Source organism: Phyllobates terribilis, unplaced genomic scaffold (genome assembly GCF_046119375.1).
Source record: "Phyllobates terribilis strain yellow unplaced genomic scaffold, ASM4611937v1 Scaffold_4__5_contigs__length_816908805, whole genome shotgun sequence".
NCBI lineage: Eukaryota > Metazoa > Chordata > Amphibia > Anura > Dendrobatidae > Phyllobates > Phyllobates terribilis.
In genome coordinates this window covers 713,696,159-713,714,817 of record NW_027362764.1, presented here as the reverse complement: position 1 = coordinate 713,714,817, position 18,659 = coordinate 713,696,159, and the positions used below count along the sequence as shown (strand labels likewise).

At 46.1% G+C, this 18,659-nt stretch overlaps 1 protein-coding gene across 1 annotated transcript in view; it reads left to right on the top strand.

Moving 5' to 3' along the window:
- CDH17 (cadherin 17) overlaps positions 1 to 18,659 on the top strand; it is a 116,760-nt gene that overhangs the window by 61,929 nt on the left and 36,172 nt on the right. The gene's annotated exons all lie outside the window — the stretch shown is intronic.

The following is an 18,659-nucleotide window of genomic DNA, read 5'->3' as shown; positions in this document are numbered from 1 at the left end:
AGGAATGCTAAATCCTCAAAAAAACAGAGAGAGTACAAATTATGAGTTTGTAAAACCAAATGCAGGCACTGCTATTTTTTAGAACAGCCCAATGTTCATTTTTTGTTATTTTCTGTAAAGTAGTTAAAAATTATATAGATTTCTCTTCATGTTTTGAATTAGAAAACAGTGAGCAATGTTCCCAATGCATGGAAATAAAAACTAGTATAAAGATTTTGTGCTTAACTCATGTTTTTGAACACACTGCTATTATTTTGAACACTACTGTATATGCATTGTTGGCCTCTACTGCCTCCACTTGCGCCGTGTAGCTAGGTGTACTGTGCCCAGCTACACTGCTGTAGTTTTGCATGCGCTGGTACAGTTAGATGATGATTTATGCATTTACATAAGGCAATGATGTTTATTTTTTTAATATATGTATTCTATCCATGCCAAAAAACACGTAGAATCTATGGGGCTGTTCACATGCCCATGTTTTTTAGCAGATTGATTGTCCTCCTCCTACCCCCCCCCAAAAAAAAAAAGACGTGTTTGTTATCCAAGTTCCGGATCAAACTTTCCTGTTGAAATCATTGGGTTCATGATAATAAATTAATTGCACGCTGATGTCATCCATGTGTCATCCAAGTAATGTTCATTTTTACTGTTTAATGGGCGGGAGAAGCTTTGTTGAAATTTTTTAATTTGGCATACGAGAAAAATGGATGCCACACAGATGGTAAAAACAGACACACGAAAAAAAAAAAGGGAATATGCTCATAGTTCGCATGGTATTGTTTTTTCCGTATGTCTTTTCTTTCTGTAAAACAGGCGTTTTGGGTGAATAAAGACTAGTGTTGAGCCACCCCCGTAGTGTTCGAGTTCGGTTCGGTTCGTCGAACACCCGTGTGTTCGCCGAACTGTTCGTCGAACTGTTCGGCGAACACCTTCGAACACCGTTAAAACCAATGGCAGGCAAACAAAAACACATAGAAACACATAGAAAACACCTTCAAAGGTGTCCAAAAGCTAACAAACTGCTCTGAAGACACAACTAACACATGGAAAAGTGACAAGTACATATAGTCATGCGAAAAAAAAAGAGGTGGAGGAGTAAAAGGAGGGGGAGACACAGATATAGGCATGTCATGCCCTTCTAAAATCCAAAAAGTGAGAAGCCGACACGTTCAGTCCGCTCCTGCCCATGCCACCTCCGTGTAGCCGGGTTTGTGCCAGAGCCGCGGTGAACCCTGACGGCCAGCCCCCCTCTCCCAATACTGGTGCCTGTCCGCTGGTGGGTCGAGCGAGCCCCACTGTGGTGGAGGCAGCTCTAAGCTTTTTAATTTAAATTGTCTCTCTAATTTGAATGAATACACTTTAAATCCATTTACAAGGATCTATTGGAGGGCAAGTCTCATGCCAGCAGCCGCGTAATTCCAGCTCCAGTAGCGTCCACTAAAGCTGCTGCAGTTAAAAAGCTTTTATAAGAATCGAGCTCGGCTGTCCACCGCAAGGCATCCTACTGCCAGTCCCAGCCCCTATGCCTTGGGGTGCCTCCTGATGCTCTTCACTGAGTATCCCGTGGTCCCGAAGCATTTCCTTTGAAAAAATTAAGTGTCAAAACTACAGGTGGTGTAGCTTGCTTAACAGCCGGGATAATCCGCTGACTAGCAGACACTGCTACTAGGCACAAAGTATTTCCTGGGCTAGATGCAGTTAAAAATTTGTAATTAGATACTCTCGTTGGATGCTGAGAAAGCATTCCATAGAGTCTCCTGGCACACCATATATGATTCTCTTAAAAAGCTTGGGGTAGGGGTCTAGGGGACCCTTTTATAGCCAAAATCACAGCCCTGTATCGCAATACGTCACCTAGGCTGAAGATAAATGGAACTGTATTACCCTGAGGGCTCGGTTGCTACAGAGGTATTGCACCTCACCCAGAGGTGTGATATCTCACTCTCAGGTAAGGATGGAGTGTGGATCAGGACCCGACACCTGCATGCATTACACCACATTGCCGTGGGGCAGGGCGACCAATATGCCCCTGAGATGGGCACGACAGTCCCTGTCCCTGGCTGGAGTGGGGGGAGGGAACACTGAGGAAGGGGAACCCTGTAGTGCAGGAGCAGGGAGGAAGCAGTTCCTGGGTGCATTGAGAAGGGAGTATAAAAGGTGGGCACCATCTTAGTTCAGTGCAGAGAAGTCTGAGCAGAAGTGGCAGGGAGCAGGGGCTCTGCATGAGCTCTGCTCCGGAGGCGGGCCTAGTAACAGAGGCCCAGGCCTGGAAGAGGGAGAAGGAAGGAAGAGGAGCGGAGAAGGCTCCAGGAACGAGGAATGAAGGGATCCCAGGGGTGCGGACGGGCGAGTCGCCACCGCACGCCCAAATCCACCTGCGTGGAGGGGTCAGGCCAAAGGGGGAGACCGGTCCCCGAAACTAGTGGAGGCAGGAAACGACCCTCAGCTAGAAACCGGAGGCTGTGACATTTTATGTGGCACAGCCCCTCGCTACACCCGCTAGGAAGGCACCACATAGGGTCAGGGAAACTGGCGCCAAGTTTACCAAGAGGAGGCCCGAGGCAGCCGGACAGAAGGGTTGGTAAGAAAGGCCAGACAAAGGACACACAAAGGGGGTCCTGTGAAGCGCTCCAAAGTTATCTGGGAGTTGTCTGAGCCCCTCACCTGGTGAGCACAGTACGACGTGGGCAGCCGTTACCTGCAGACGTGGTCTGGATAATAAGAACTGTGAGTAAAGGCCCTGGACTGCATCACTGACTCCGTGTCGTTACTGCTGCTGCCCTGCACCATCACCCCCATCCTCCACATACACTGCCCTGAGGCTATACTCCTCCCGTGGGGAGTTATGCTACGCTCTGCTGCACCCACAACACCAGCCTCAGCGGTCTGCCCTGGAGCGGCGGTTCACTCTGACCGCAATCCACGGGTGGCGTAGTCGGACATTTAAACATCAAAACCACATAAATAGTTCCGCCACTGGTTTGACCGCCCTGAGCCACGGAACCGGGTTGCCGCCACGGAGACTACAACCACCAGCATCCACCAAAAAGGGTCCGGCTCCGGGTGTCCCAAGGCCCAGGGGGCGCGTCAGAACATTTTCATCACCTTTCACAATCACCAATGGGACAAGACAGGGATGTTCTCTGTCCCATCTCTTATACATCCTAGTGACGGAGCACCTGCTCTCATCAATTCGCCATAACCCCAATATTAGGTGGATTGAGGTGGGAGGCACCGAGTACAAGTGCTCTCTATTTGCTGATGATGTCCTAGTATATATCACTCAATCACATATATCCATCCATGCTGTTATGGCTGAAATAGATCACTTTGTTACATGGTCAAATTTTAAAATCAATGCAGCGAAGTCTGAGGCCCTTGATGTCTCCCTCCCCAAATCCATATAGGATTCCATCCAGTCCAACTTTCCCTTTGCCTGGCCCTCACAGGGTATCAAATACTTAGGAATTCCTATTCATAGAGACCTCTCCCATCTATGTTATCTTAATTTTGGGCCCTTTATTGAACAACTCCATACAGACCACGGTTGGCAAGTTAGAACTGTAAGATTCACTACGTGAACCGCTGGTGTTTTGTGGAAAAGCACATGTACACCGCGTTCCAAATTATTATGCAAAAAGTGTTTAGGAGTGATAAGGGAAGAATTTGTTTGTTTGTCAGTTAAACTCATTGATGGTGATGTGTGTCAGGGCTCTTTATATCACTGTAAGCAATTGCAGACACCTGTGCTAATTAGTTTGGCAGGTGTGTCCAATGAAAGGCAAGACTACTTAAGAAGGCTCTCTCACATTATTAAGCAGCCTACATTTTCTGCCAAAATGGGAAAGAAAAAGGATGTGTCGGCTGCTGAGAAGCAACAAATTGTGGAGTGTTTAGGTCAAGGCATGACTACAATCAACATTGTGCGATGATCAGGATGAAGTGTCTTGGCAATCAAGAAGTATGTAGCTGATTCACAGTACACACGTGTGCGTGCTGATAAGGGCAAATTGAGGACTCTTTCCTACAAGCAATTATGTCAGGTTAAAAGAGCAGCGGCAAAAAAGCCTTGTCATAGCAGCAGACAAGTTTTTGAAGCTGCTGGTGCCTCCAACGTCCCCCGAACAACAAGATGCAGGGTCCTTCAGAGGTTTGCAGCTGTGCATACGCCATCCTGTCGACCTCCTCTATCCACTTCACACAAGCAGAAACGGCTCCAGTGGGCCAAACATTACATGAAGACTGATTTCAAAACTGTTTTGTTCACGGATGAGTGCCGTGCAGCGCTCGATGGTCCAGATGGATGGAGTGGAGGATGGCTGGTTGATGGACACCCCACGCAAACACGGCTACAGCGCCAACAAGGAGGAGGTGGAGTAATGTTTTGGGCTGGAATCATGGGGAGAGAGATTGTCGGCCCCTTTAGGATCCCTGAAGGCGCTAAAGATGAACTCCATAATGTATGTGGATTTTCTCAAACAGCACTTCCTGCCATGGTTCAAGAAGAAGAACCGTGTATTTCACAGCAAGATCATTTTTTTGCATGATAATGCACCATCTCATGCTGCACATAAAACATCTGCATCTCTGGCTGATATGGGCATAAAAGGGGACAAACTTATGGTGTGACCCCCATGCTCCCCTGACCTCTACCCCATTCAGAACCTCTGGAGCATCATCAAAAGGAGTGTCTATGATGGCGGGAGGCAGTTCACATCTAAGCAACAGCTCTGGGAGGGTATTCTGTCCTCATGCAAAACAATTGAAGCAGAAACCATCCAAAACCTGACAAATTCAATGGACGAGAGAGTTCAGAAGCTCCTTTCGAACAAGGGGTCCTATGTGAAAATGTAACATCACCTAGAATAAAGTTTTGAGTTGAAAACTGTTTGATTTAAGTTTCTAATAACCTGCTAATGCTTATAATTTCAAAAATGACCATTTTTTTGGTCTTTATTAAAATGAAAAGGTTGATCGAAAAGTTTGGCGGATCTAAGAGTGTGGCAACCCAGTAGTCATGATTACTTCGAATTCTGACAATATGAGGGTCATGTTGCAGGTAGTGCAGCAAGAAGGCACTTATGTGTCTTGCGCATCTCGGAGCCCCAAAATTATTTTCCGGGCTAGATGCAGCTAAAAATTATTATTAATTTTAAATCTGGTGGAGCTTAGTATAGATGGCCTAATAGGATCCGTGCTGCATACTGCTACAAAGCCCAAATTATTTTCCAGCCAAGATACAGATAAACATGATTAGTAATTTTAAATCTGGTGGAGCTTATTATAGATGGCCTAATAGAATCAGTGCTGCACACTGCTACAAGGCCCAAATTATTTTCCAGCCAAGATACAGATAAACATGATTAGTAATTTGAAAGCTTAAAACGGTTGGTAGGGTGATTTTAACCAATCATCCATCTTTTACTCTCCCCAGGATGACACAGGGGTAGAAAAGTCATTTCGGATCCATGATTTGTTCATCTTTATGAACGTGAGTCTGTCTACATTATCAGTGGAGAGCCGCGTGCGCTTATCTGTCAGCACACCACCAGCAGCGCTGAACACACGTTCAGACAGAACGCTGGCTGCGGGGCATGACAAGATCTCCAAGGCGTAAGTGGCTAGCTCCGGCCATTTATCCAGATTGGAAGCCCAAAAAGAGCAAGGGTCCAGTGACACAGTCATGGCTTCAATGTTTACTTGGAGATACTCCTGTACCATCGTCTCTAGGCGTTGACTATGTGTCAGACTTCTTGTCTCCTGTGGCCTTGCAAAGGATGGGCTAAAAAAGTGGTGAAATGATTGCGCAAAATTAATGTTACCAGCAGATACTGTGGTTCTGTTATGGTTTGAGTGCTGAACACTTGACGGTCCCACGGTTGGCAAGTTGGAACTGTGAGATTCACTACGTGCACCACTGGTGTTTTGTGGAAAAGCACATGTAAGATTCTGCAACAGTCTCTGCTGATACTCCTGCATGCGTGCATCCCTTTCTATGGCAGGAATAATTTTGGCAAATTTACTTTTGTACCGGGGATCTAACAGTGTGGCAACCCAGTAGTCAGGATTATTTCTAATTCTCCCAATTCGAGGGTCATGTTGCAGGTAGTGCAGCAAGAAGGCACTCATGTGTGTTGCGCATCCAGGAGCACCAAGTCCCTGTTGTGTTGGTGGCGAGGTAACAATCATGCTTCCTTCCTCTGTCCTCTCCCCCCAACCTCGCACAACAGAAATGTGATCAAGGTCTCCCTCATCTGATGAGTCTTCCATCAGTTCGTCCTCCACTTCTTCCTGGGCTCCTGCACCTTCCTCACTAGTTTGGCTGCTACCATGCGCCCTGGTAAAACCATCTCCCCCACCCTCACATGCCTGCCGCCTTGGTGCTGCCGACCGTCTGGACCTTGCAGATGTTAGCCCTTCCGCATACAACTCCTCCTCCTCTACTTCCTCCACCTCCTCTTGTGCCACCACCTGACTCCGAATTCTGTTTAACATGTGCTCCAGCATGTAAATCACCGGAATAGTCATGCTGATAATGGCATCGTCAGCACTAAACATCTTCGTCGCCATTTCAAGACTGTGCAGAAGGGTGCATAGGTCCCTGATCTGAGACCACTCCTCCAGCGTGATTTGCCCCACGTCTGGATCTCGTTGGCCCAGGCTATACGTCAGAACGTATTGCACCAGGGCTTGTCGGTGCTGCCACAGTCGCTGCAACATGTGCAGAGTTGAATTCCACCGGGTAGGCACATCGCATTTTAGCCGGTGAAGTGGCAGGCCCAACGACTTCTGTAGAGATGTAAGTCGCTGAGCTGCGGGATGCGAACGGCGGAAGTGAGCACACAGCGACCGTGCCCTCTGCAGAAGGCCATCTAGTCTGGGATAGTGGGCTAAAAATTGCTGGACAACCAGGTTCAACACGTGAGCCATACAAGGCACGTGTGTGACATTGCCCCGGCGAAGGGCCGCACCCAGGTTTGCAGCATTGTCGCACATGGCCTTCCCTGGTTTCAGGTCCAGTGGAGACAACCATTCATGAAATTGGTTCTCCAGAGCTGACCACAACTCCTCAGCTGTGTGACTCACATTTCCCAGACATTTCAAAGTAAAAACCGCCTGATGACGTTGAGCCCTACTGCCAGCATAGTATGGAGGTGTGCAGGATCCCTTCTGCGCAGTTAGAAAGCTTGTGGCATGACCAGACAGGCTTTGGGTGCAGGTGGAAGACCGAGAGGAGGTTGAGGAGGCAGAAGCAGTGGAGGAACTTTGACATAAAGAGGATTGACGCACAACTCGTGGGGACGGCAAGACTTGGACAGCAGCCCCTTGTCCTGCTGTCACCATAGTTACCCAGTGCCCAGTCAGCAACATGTAACGCCCCTGTCCATGCCTACTCGTCCAAGTGTCTGTGGTGAAATGCACCCTGTCACACACAGAGTTTCTCAAAGAAGCGGTGATGTTGTGTGCGACATGCTGGTGGAGCGCAGGCACACCTTTCTTTGAGAAGTAGTGCCGACTGGGCATCTGGTACTGGGGCACTGCGACGGACATAAGGTCTGGAAAATCCTCTGTGTCCACCAGGCGGAAAGGCAGCATTTCTGTAGCCAAGAGCTTGCAGATGGTGAAATTCAACCTCTTAGCTTTCTCATGGCTAGGAGGAAATGGTCTTTTACTTGTCCACATCTGAGGGACCGAGGGCTGGCTATTGTGCTTAAACGGGGTTGATAAGGGTGTCCCCAGCAAACTGCCGGTCTGTGAGGAAGATGCAGGCGGACATGTTAGGTTGCCTTGATCCAAAGGTGGTGCTATCGATGTCGGACAGCGCTCAACACCAGCTGGTGTTACCACCTCCAAAGAAAATGATGACCTGCCAATTATTATTATTATTATTATTTATTATTATAGCGCCATTTATTCCATGGCGCTTTACATGTGAAAAAGGGGGTATAATACAAGAACAATTTCAATAATCTTGAACACAATGTGACAGCGACTGGTACAGGCGGAGCGAGGACCCTGCCTGCGAGGGCTCACAATCTACGAGGGATGGGTGAGGATACAGTAGGTGAGGGTAGAGCTGGTCGTGCGGTGGTGGAGCGGTGGTTACTGCAGGTTGTAGGCTTGTCGGAAGAGGTGGGTCTTCAGGTTCCTTTTGAAGGTTTCCACGGTAGGCGAGAGTCTGATACGTTGGGGTAGAGAGTTCCAGAGTAGGGCGGAAGCACGGGAGAAATCTTGTATACGGTTGTGGGAGGAGGAGATAAGAGGGGAGTAGAGCAGGAGATCTTGTGAGGATCGGAGGTTGCGTGCAGGTATGTAACGGGAGACTAGGTCGGAGATATATGGAGGAGACAGGTTGTGAATGGCTTTGTATGTCATGGTTAGGGTTTTGAACTGGAGTCTCTGAGCAATGGGGAGCCAGTGAAGAGATTGACAGAGAGGAGAGGCCGGGGAATAGCGGGGGGACAGGTTGATTAGTCGAGCAGCAGAGTTTATGATAGATTGGAGGGGTGCAAGAGTGTTAGAGGGGAGGCCACAGAGCAGGAGGTTGCAGTAGTCAAGGCGGGAGATGATGAGGGCGTGCACTAGTGTTTTTGCAGATTCATGGTTTAGGAATGTGCGGATCCGGGAGATATTTTTGAGTTGGAGTCGGCAGGAAGTGGAAAGGGCTTGGATATGTGGTTTGAAGGAGAGTTCCGAGTCCAGGGTTACCCCGAGGCAGCGAGCTTGAGGGACTGGGGAGAGTGGGCAGCCATTGACTATGATGGATAGGTCAGTTGGGAGGGTTGAATGAGATGGCAGAAAGATGATGAATTCTGTTTTGTCCATGTTAAGTTTTAGAAATCTAGCAGAGAAGAAGGATGAAATAGCAGACAGACATTGTGGGATTTTGGTTAATACGGAGGTGATATCGGGTCCAGAGAGGTAGATCTGTGTGTCATCAGCATAGAGGTGATAATGAAAGCCATGAGACTCTATGAGCTGTCCCAGGCCTAAGGTGTAGATGGAGAAGAGCAGGGGTCCTAGAACTGAACCTTGGGGGACACCGACAGATAGGGGGCGAGATGAAGAGGTGGTGTGTGAGTGGGAGACACTGAATGTCCGGTCTGTTAGGTATGAGGAGATCCAGGATAGGGCCAAGTCTGTGATGCCGAGAGATGAGAGAGTCTGTAGTAAGAGGGAATGGTCCACTGTGTCAAAGGCAGATGACAGGTCTAGGAGGAGGAGGACAGAGTAGTGTCGCTTAGATTTGGCGGTTAGTAGGTCATTTGTGACTTCAGTACAGTTTCAGTAGAATGGTGCGGTCGGAAACCAGATTGTAGGCGGTCAAAGAGGGAGCAGGAGGAGAGGTGGGAGGACAGTTCAGAATGGACATGTTGTTCCAGTAGTTTTGAGGCATAGGGGAGAAGTGATATGGGGCGATAGCTAGACACAGAGGATGGGTCAAGGGAGGGCTTTTTGAGGATGGGTGTGATTGAGGCATGTTTGAAACATGAAGGGAAGACACCAGTTGTTAGTGACAGGTTGAAGAGGTGGGCTAGGGCTGGGATGAAGATAGTGGTAAGGTTTGGGATGAGGTGAGACGTGATTGGGTCAAGTTTACAGGTGGTGAGGTGTGATTTGGAGAGTAAGGAGGAAAGTTGATCTTCAGAAATGGTGGAGAATGTAGTTTTGGAGGAGGAGGGTTGAGTAAGTGTGGGGAGGGGCTGTGGGGGCTTTAGGCAAAAGCTTTGTCTGATGGTGTCAATCTTCTGCTTGAAGAATGAGGCAAAGTCTTCGGCTGAAATAAGAGGAGAGGGAGGAGGCACTGGGGGACGGAGGAGAGAATTGAAGGTGTTGAATAGTTGTTTGGGGTTGTGGGACAGGGAGGATATGAGAGATGTGAAGTATGTTTGTTTTGCTGCAGTGAGTGTGGACTTGAAGGTAGTGAGGGACTGTTTGAATGAAGTGCTCATGGGAGTGGGACCTTTTCCATCTACGTTCAGCAACTCTGGAGGCCCGTCGCAGTTCTTTAGTTAGGCTGGTGTGCCAGGGTTGTCTGTTGATTGTGCGAGTCTTGGTATGCGTGAGGGGGGCGACCGAATCGAGAGCTGCAGCTGTTGTGGTGTTGTATAAAGTGGCAGCAGCATCTGCATCATGTAAGGAACTAATGTCTGTAAGAGGGAGGAGGGATTCAGAGAGAGAGTGTAGGTCAAGGTGTTTGAGATTTCTACGAGGGTATTCAAGTTTGTGGAGTGGGGATTGTTGCCCCGGGGAGGAGAGAGAAGAGAATGTGAGTAGGTTGTGGTCAGAGAGAGGGAGAGGTGAGTTAGAGAGGTTAGATAGGGAACAGAGGCGGGTGAAGATGAGGTCCAGCGTGTGGCCGTCTTTGTGGGTGGGTGTGGAAGACCACTGGGTAAGACCAAAGGAGGAAGTGAGGGATAGAAGCTTAGAGGCAGCTGAGAGGGAAGTATCAATGGGGATGTTAAAGTCGCCCATGAAGATAGTGGGGATGTCAACAGAGAGGAAATGAAGTAGCCAGGTGGTGAAGTGGTCAAAGAAAGTGGTGGCTGATCCTGGGGGGCGGTAGATGACAGCCAGTTGGAGGTTGGAGGGGGAGTAGATGCGCACACAGTGCACTTCAAAAGACGGGAGAGTAATTGCGGGCGGCAGTGGGATCTGGGTGAAGGAGCAGTTTTCTGAGAGGAGGAAACCTATTCCTCCACCGTGCTTGCCGTTGGGGCGGGGGGTATGGGAGAGGTGGAATCCGCCATACGAAAGTGCAGCAGGAGAGGTTGTGTCGAAGGGGGTGAGCCAGGTTTCAGTGATTCCGAGGAAGGAAAGCTTGTTAGTGATGAAGAGATCGTGAATGTAGGAAAGTTTATTGCAGACAGAGCGAGCGTTCCATAGAGCTCCTGTTAGTGGAACTGGGGAAGCGGGGGCTGGGCGGATGGGTGTAAGGTTAGAAGGGTTACGAGAGTTTGGGATAGATCGGGGGTAGGAGGTGGAAGTGAATGTAGGGATGTGGTGAGGAGGGCCAGGATTTGGAGAGATGTCGCCGGCAGTAAGGAGGAGCAGAGAAAGCGTTATTAGGTGGGAGCAGGAGAGGGCATGAGGTGGCTGTCTGTGTTTGGAGACAAAGGATTGTATGTTGTGGAATAGCTCTGAGGAAGAGGTGAGATGGGTGGGGAGAATGGAGGGAGAGATGAAGAGTTCCTTTCCAGGTGTAGGGATTAGGGGTGGTTGAAAGAAGTGAAGGATTAAGGGGGTGAGAGTGAAAACAAAAACAAACATTGTTTACTGTGACTTAGTATCCAGGTACCTTCAGTTCACTTCAGGTTCAATTCAGGATTAATTCAAATTTCAGACACTTCAGCTCATGGACACTTAAGCTGAGGGACACAGACTTCAGTCTGACACAGACTCCTAGTTCTCAGTATATGGCCTACAAAATGCATTCAGCTGTGAACCAGAGGGGAGTGGTCTGTGCTCATCTTGATCAGCTGATTAAGGCTGAACCAGATGTAGGATACTCAAAGGTTCAGTAAACAAGGTCATAAATGAAAGTGGGGGGTGGGTAGTGTAACTTGGGTCACGTACCATTAGTATATAGTAGGAGCAGAGAGATATAGGGAAGGCTGCATGGAAATCAGGATGGAAAAGTTGGGTCACGTACCTGTAAGAGGAATGGATAAACAGAGATGCTGATTAGAGTGCGGTGGTGGCCGGTAAGGTACAGTCTGCATGCATCATATTATTCAGGATTAATTCAAATTTAAGACACTTCAGCTGCCAATCACGCTGGCTGTTGCGGGTAAAGAGGTGGCAGGTCTGCGCCCCAAAACAGGTGTGACTGCTGTCCCCCCAGTCACAGAGGATGAAGAGGCCGCGGATGCACAAGATATGGCAGACGGTGGTTGGCCCGGCCGGCTAGGCCGCATTGTAGCACACTGAGCTTCCCACTGCAACTTATGCTTCATGTCCATGTGCCGGTTCATGCATGAAGTACTCAAACTATGTATTTTTTGGCCTCTACTTAGCTTTTGCTGACAAATGTTACAGATAACACGAGTTGGGTCATCTTTATCGATCTGAAAAAATGCCCAGGCTATGCAAGGCTTAGCACCCATGCGACCTGAAGAGCCACCACGACTTGTGGTGAGAGGCAGAGTTGTGTTTGAGGATGCAGTTGTTGACGTGCTTCCAGTACTACGTCTCTGTCCAGGAAGGCGCAACCTGACCTCGTCGTCACTAGCATTCTCCTCCACCTCCTCTGCTGACCTCATCTCTTGACTGACTGTGGGTTGACAGTAAGTGGGATCTCCAACCTCATCATCATCACCCTGTGCGTTATCACACCCGTCGTCCTCAGAGCCAACCTGTTCCTGCCCTGACAAAAAACTAAAGTTGTCGCTCCAATCAGGTATTTGAGTCTCATCATCGTCTTCCTCATTGTCTCCACCAACAGGAGTTACAGTTTGGGAATGAGGGTCTACATTATGGTCAGAACCTTCTGCGTCTGGTCCTGGATCCGACTCATAAAGATTCTGGGCATCAGTGCAGATCATTTCCTCGTCTGGATTCACAGAAGCGCTGGAGTCGACCTCTGATTCCCAGGCTATAGTATGAGTAAACAGCTCTGCAGACTCAACCATCTGTTCTACCTCATACTCAGACGGGCAGCTGGAGATTTGGGAGCTGTGAGGAAGCAAGTGCGATTGGGGTGACACCTTTGAGGACTGCAGTATTTATGATGTTGAAGTTGATGTGGAGGAGAGCCCACTTAAAGGAGCACTTGATATCCATTGAAGCACCTGCTGTTTTTGTGCCTCATCTGGAATTTGTAACGATTGGCGTGGCCGTAAGAAAGGGATCTTATCACATTGTCCGCTAAAAGAAGTAGACATTTTAGTTTGGCTGGAAGATGGTCTTTCTTCTGCAGATGTTACTGTTGCTTTAACACCTACCCCACGGACACAACCTTTTTTCCCCTTCCCAACACGCCTATTCCCCTTTCCACCAGCAGCAGGCCTTTTTCCACTCATTTTGGTGGTTAACTAATTCACAACTCTGGAGTTGTTTGCACAAAAAAACAATGGATGGGAACCGAGCAGAGTTGAGTGGCCAAACTGTGGTATTAGGCCAAAACTATTGGCTGGGTTAGATGCAGAAAAAAATTATATTCAATTTGCAACCTGATGGAGGTCAGTATAGATGGACTAATAGAACAAGTCCCACACACAGCTAGAAGCCCAAATATTTTTTCAGAGGTAGATGCAGAAAAAAAAATATTCAGTTTGCAACCTGATGGAGGTCAGCATAGATGGACTAATAGAGAAAGTCCCACACACTGCTAGAAGGCCAAATATTTTTTCAGAGCTAGATGCAGACAAAAAATTATTTTGAATTTGCAACCTGATGGAGGTCAGTATAGGTGGACTAATAGAACAAGTCCCACACACAGCTAGAAGGCCAAATATTTTTTCAGAGCTAGATGCAGAAAAAAATTATATTCAGTTTGCAACCTGATGGAGGTCAGTATAGATGGACTAATAGAGAAAGTCCCACACACTGCTAGAAGGCCAAATATTTTTTCAGAGCTAGATGCAGAAAAAAATTATATTCAGTTTGCAACCTGATGGAGGTCTGTATAGATGGATTAATAGAACAAGTCCCACACACAGCTAGAAGCCCAATATTTTTTCAGAGGTAGATGCAGAAAAAAATATATTCAGATTGCAACCTGATGGAGGTCAGTATAGATGGACTAATACAACAAGTCCCACACACAGCTAGAAGCCCAATATTTTTTCAGAGCTAGATGCAGAAAAAAATTATATTCAATTTGCAAACAGATGGAGGTCAGTATAGATGGAGTAATAGAACAAGTCCCACACACAGCTACAAGCCCAATATTTTTTCAGAGGTAGATGCAGAAAAAAATATATTCAGTTTGCAACCTGATGGAGGTCAGTATAGATGGACTAATAGAGAAAGTCCCACACACTGCTAGAAGGCCAAATATTTTTTCAGAGCTAGATGCAGAAAAAAATTATATTCAATTTGCAACCTGATGGAGGTCAGTATAGATGGACTAATAGAATGATGCTATGCCCAAAAGATTTTACTTCACTAGGTGCAGTAAAAAAATTGGTATTCTATACACAGGTGGTATATCTTGCAACACAGATAGGCTACTCCACTGACTAACACACTCTGCAATAGGCCAAAAAGGATTAGCTTTGCTAGATTCAGCCAAATGCTGTGAAAAAAACTTGCACAGCACTGGCACAGACCTGCCTGGCAAAAACTGATAGGAACTGATGTAACCTAGTCCTGAAAACGACTCCAATTACAATTAGTCTTTACTCCCACAACCTATCTATTTAAGAGCACAGACCTGCCTGATAAAAGTCGTAGGAAATGCTGTAACCTAGTCCTTAAAAGGACTGCAATCACAACTATTCCCTACTCCCAAGCTATCTGTAGATTTGTGCGAAAATTGGCTTGAAATTAACAAGGTATAGCGCACACAGCAACAGCGGTGCCGTCTAACACGCAGCTGCAGCAGTGAGAAAATGGTGGCGACGGGGAAAATGGCTGGGTCTTATAGGGCAAGGACATGTGACATACACTGCCAATGACACATGCCCTTGCTTGTGTGAAAAAAAGCAGTTTGCTCCGTGTGTGCGCTGCTGATAGGCTGACAGATTGCACCGCCCCACTGTAAATGCGGGAAAGAGAAAAAAAAATGGAGATCTTCATTATTCCTGCAGAGATCCAACCCCTGCCCCTCCCCCCACCCCGCTGTACACTCAAACTGCGTATTAACATTAATTTTCATCATTACTGAGAAAAAATCCAGTTATGATTTTGGTGCACGAACAGTTATCGAACATAACCTCGAACAGCCGAATTTTTCTCAAATCGTTCGTGTTCGCCGAACGGCTCGAACACTGCCCAAAACAGCTCGAATTTGAGATTGGCGAACAGTTCGAGTAGAACAACGCTCATCTCTAATAAAGACTTCAAAAATTACCACCAAATACAGTACAGACCAAAAGTTTGGACACACCTTCTCATTTAAAGATTTTTCCGTATTTTCATGACTATGAAAATTGTACATTCACACTGAAGGCATCAAAACTATGAATTAACACATGTGGAATTGTATACTTAACAAAAAAGTGTGAAACAACTGAAAATATGCCTTATATTCTAAGTTCTTCAAAGTAGCCACCTTTTGCTTTGATGACTGCTTTGCACACTCTTGGCATTCTCTTGATGAGCTTCAAGAGGTAGTCACCGGAAATGGTTTTCACTTCACAGGTGTGCCCAGTCAGGTTTAATAAGAGGGATTTCTTGCCTTAAAAATGGGGTTGGGACCATCAGTTGTGTTGTGCAGAAGTCTGTTGGATACACAGCTGATAGTCCTACTGAATAGACTGTTAGAATTTGTATTATGGCAAGAAAAAAGCAGCTAAGTAAAGAAAAACGAGTGGCCATCATTACTTTAAGAAATGAGGGTCAGTCAGTGCGAAAAATTGGGAAAACTTTGAAAGTGTCCCCAAGTGCAGTTGCAAGAAACATCAAGCGCTACAGTGAAGCTGGCTCACATGAGGACCGCCCCAGGAAAGGAAGACCAAGAGTCACCTCTGCTTCTGAGGATAAGTTTATCCGAGTCACCAGCCTCAGAAATCGCAGGTTAACAGAAGCTCAGATTAGAGACCAGGTCAATGCCACACAGAGTTCTAGCAGCAGACACATCTCTACAACAACTGTTAAGAGGAGATTTTGTGCAGCAGGCCTTCATGTTAAAATAGCTGCTAGGAAACCACTGCCAAGGACAGGCAACGAGCAGAAGAGACTTGTTTGGGCTAAAGAACACAAGGAATGGACATTAGACCAGTGGAAATCTGTGCTTTGGTCTGATGAGTCCAAATTTGAAATCTTTGGTTCCAACCACCGTGTCATTGTGCGACGCAGAAAAGGTGAACGGATGGACTCTACATGCCTGGTTCCCACCGTGAAGCATGGAGGAGGAGGTGTGATGGTGTGGGGGTGCTTTGCTGGTGACACTGTTGGGGATTTATTCAAAATTGAAGGCATACTGAACCAGCATGGCTACCACAGCATCTTGCAGCGGCATGCTATTCCATCCGATTTGCGTTTAGTTGGACCATCATTTATTTTTCAACAGGACAATGACCCCAAACACACCTCCAGGCTGTGTAAGGGCTATTTGATCAAGAAGGAGAGTGATGGGGTGCTATGCCAGATGACCTGGCCTCCACAGTCACCAGACCTGAACCCAATCGAGATGGTTTGGGGTGAGCTGGACCACAGAGTGAAGGCAAAAGGGCCAACAAGTGCTAAGCATCTCTGGGAACTCCTTCAAGATTGTTGGAAGACCATTTCCGGTGACTACGTCTTGAAGCTTATCAAGAGAATGCCAAGAGTATGCAAAGCAGTCATCAAAGCAAAAGGTGGCTACATTGAAGAACCTAGAATATAAGACATATTTTCAGTTGTTTCACACTTTTTTGTTAAGTATATAATTCCACATGTGTTAATTCATAGTTTTGATGCCTTCAGTACAATTTTCATAGTTATGAAAATACAGAAAAATCTTTAAATGAGAAGGTGTGTCCAAACTTTTGGTCTGTAAGGTACATGGAGCCAGAAGATATGGGCCATCCACAAAGACTGAGTCAAACCCAAAAAAGTCTCCCTATAACTTTTTTTTTAATGTTGTTTTTGGACTATAAAAAGGAAAAAAAAAAAAAAACTGCACTAAAAAAACTCATATTTTATACTTTTTAAGGCCATGTTCTCAAAGATTTTTTTGAGGAGTTTTTAGAGCAGAAACTGAGCGGAAACTCAATGTATACAAATAGCCTAGTGTGGATTTTTATGTGAGGAATATCCACATCAAATAGCTCTGTGTGAATATATCCTTTCTATTTTGACTTGCCGAGATTCCGTCATTGCATGTAATGTGTAAGCATCTAGCAGATCCTGTGCACTACTATTGTAAGTTCGTTCCCTGAATGTTCTCTGAGACGACTTCTCATGATAAATCATTAAATTATTCTGCTCAACCCAATAAAACCAAAACCCATATTGCATAATACAGAACAAATAATTCAATAATGCAATGAGAACATTATTGAGAAGGCGCTGGGGAAGCGTTATACATACAACGTTAACACAGAGAAGGGCTGTAATGTTATATTTCAAAACAGAGTTTGTAAAATAATCCACGCAATGGAAAATATAACCAGAGGCTTCAAGAGCCAAGGCGGCCTGAACGCTGATACTATTAATGCTTTGTGAAAAGAACAGCATTTTAACCCATTCAACCTTAGAGAACAAATACTCCGCCGTTTCATTGTTCACTCATTCCCAGGATGTTTGCTAAACGTGAGGAGTAGGAACATTTACCAGGAAAATAATGATGTTTCAAATTCAGCCATGCTTCTATGAAGAGGCTCTTTGACTTGGAGGCCATTCTGGCAGAATAAATAGAAGTGTGAGTCTTTATCCACACACAGAGTTTTTCAAGGAGTTTTTATCTAAAACATCTAGAAAAAAACAATTTGAAAAAAGGTGCAAAGTGTTTGGTGAATTTGTCACAAATCAAAAAGTCACTAATTGAGAGGTATCTGGGCCCCCAAAAATGTAGATAATGCACTGATGAATTGGGTCCTTGAAGTTTCTGCTTCGAGAACTCAGCAAAAAGACTCTGTGCACATATCCTAAGGGGATGTATGATCCACAATGTCTTTTTCAGGTGGATTCCACCCAGCAGAACTGCTTAAAGAGAAGAGACAATGGCTTTGTGAAAGAAAACTCTGGTTCTGCCATCGGATTAGAGATGCATTGTGCACATATCCTTAAGTGCTGAGTTTTTACTTTCAAAGGAAAACACTAGCAGTCGTTTGCCTGAGGCAGCTTTGCTTATTCCTGAGCCAGTGGCTTTCTCTCTACATACCTAAGTATTTGTTCACACAATGTCATCTAGATGCCAGCTCAGCCACCAAGTTTTCTCCGGAGTACCCGCTTCAGGAAAACACTGGCAGTCATTTTCCTCCGATGTTGTTCTTACAAGGGCTCCACCGCCGTCAGCTTTCTCTCTATACCTAAGGGCATGTGCACTAAGTGTCGTTCTTGCCACTAGCATCTTTCTCTCAATACTGTGAAATATAGAGAGCTGGCGGCTTTCGAGAGGAAACTGCTCGAAGACTGAGCATGTCAAATTTTTTCACCACTTCAGGATTTCCGAACCCTTAAGACTATAAAAGAATTGACATAAGACAGAAAATGTGCACAGCAATACCATTTTGACATGGCTGTGCACTATGTTCATTCTGTGAGATACTTCTGAAGCGTTTTATCAACCGGATTATAACGGACGTAGTGTGCACATAGCCTAAAAGAGTTTTTTTTCTCCTGAACTGCCTTTTTGTTTAAATATGAATAGTTTGAAGAGGATTATATCAGTTGCTGCTTCAAAGAAGGGACATACACTTTTTTTCCCCACCAGGTGTTTTTCAAAGCCTCTTCCAGAAAAAAAAGCTCAAAAACTTGCTCATATGAACAGCAATTATTTTTGAGACTCACCAAAATCCTTTTCTTAACAGCAAAGTAGATTTCCCATAGAATTGAATAGGACGAGTTTT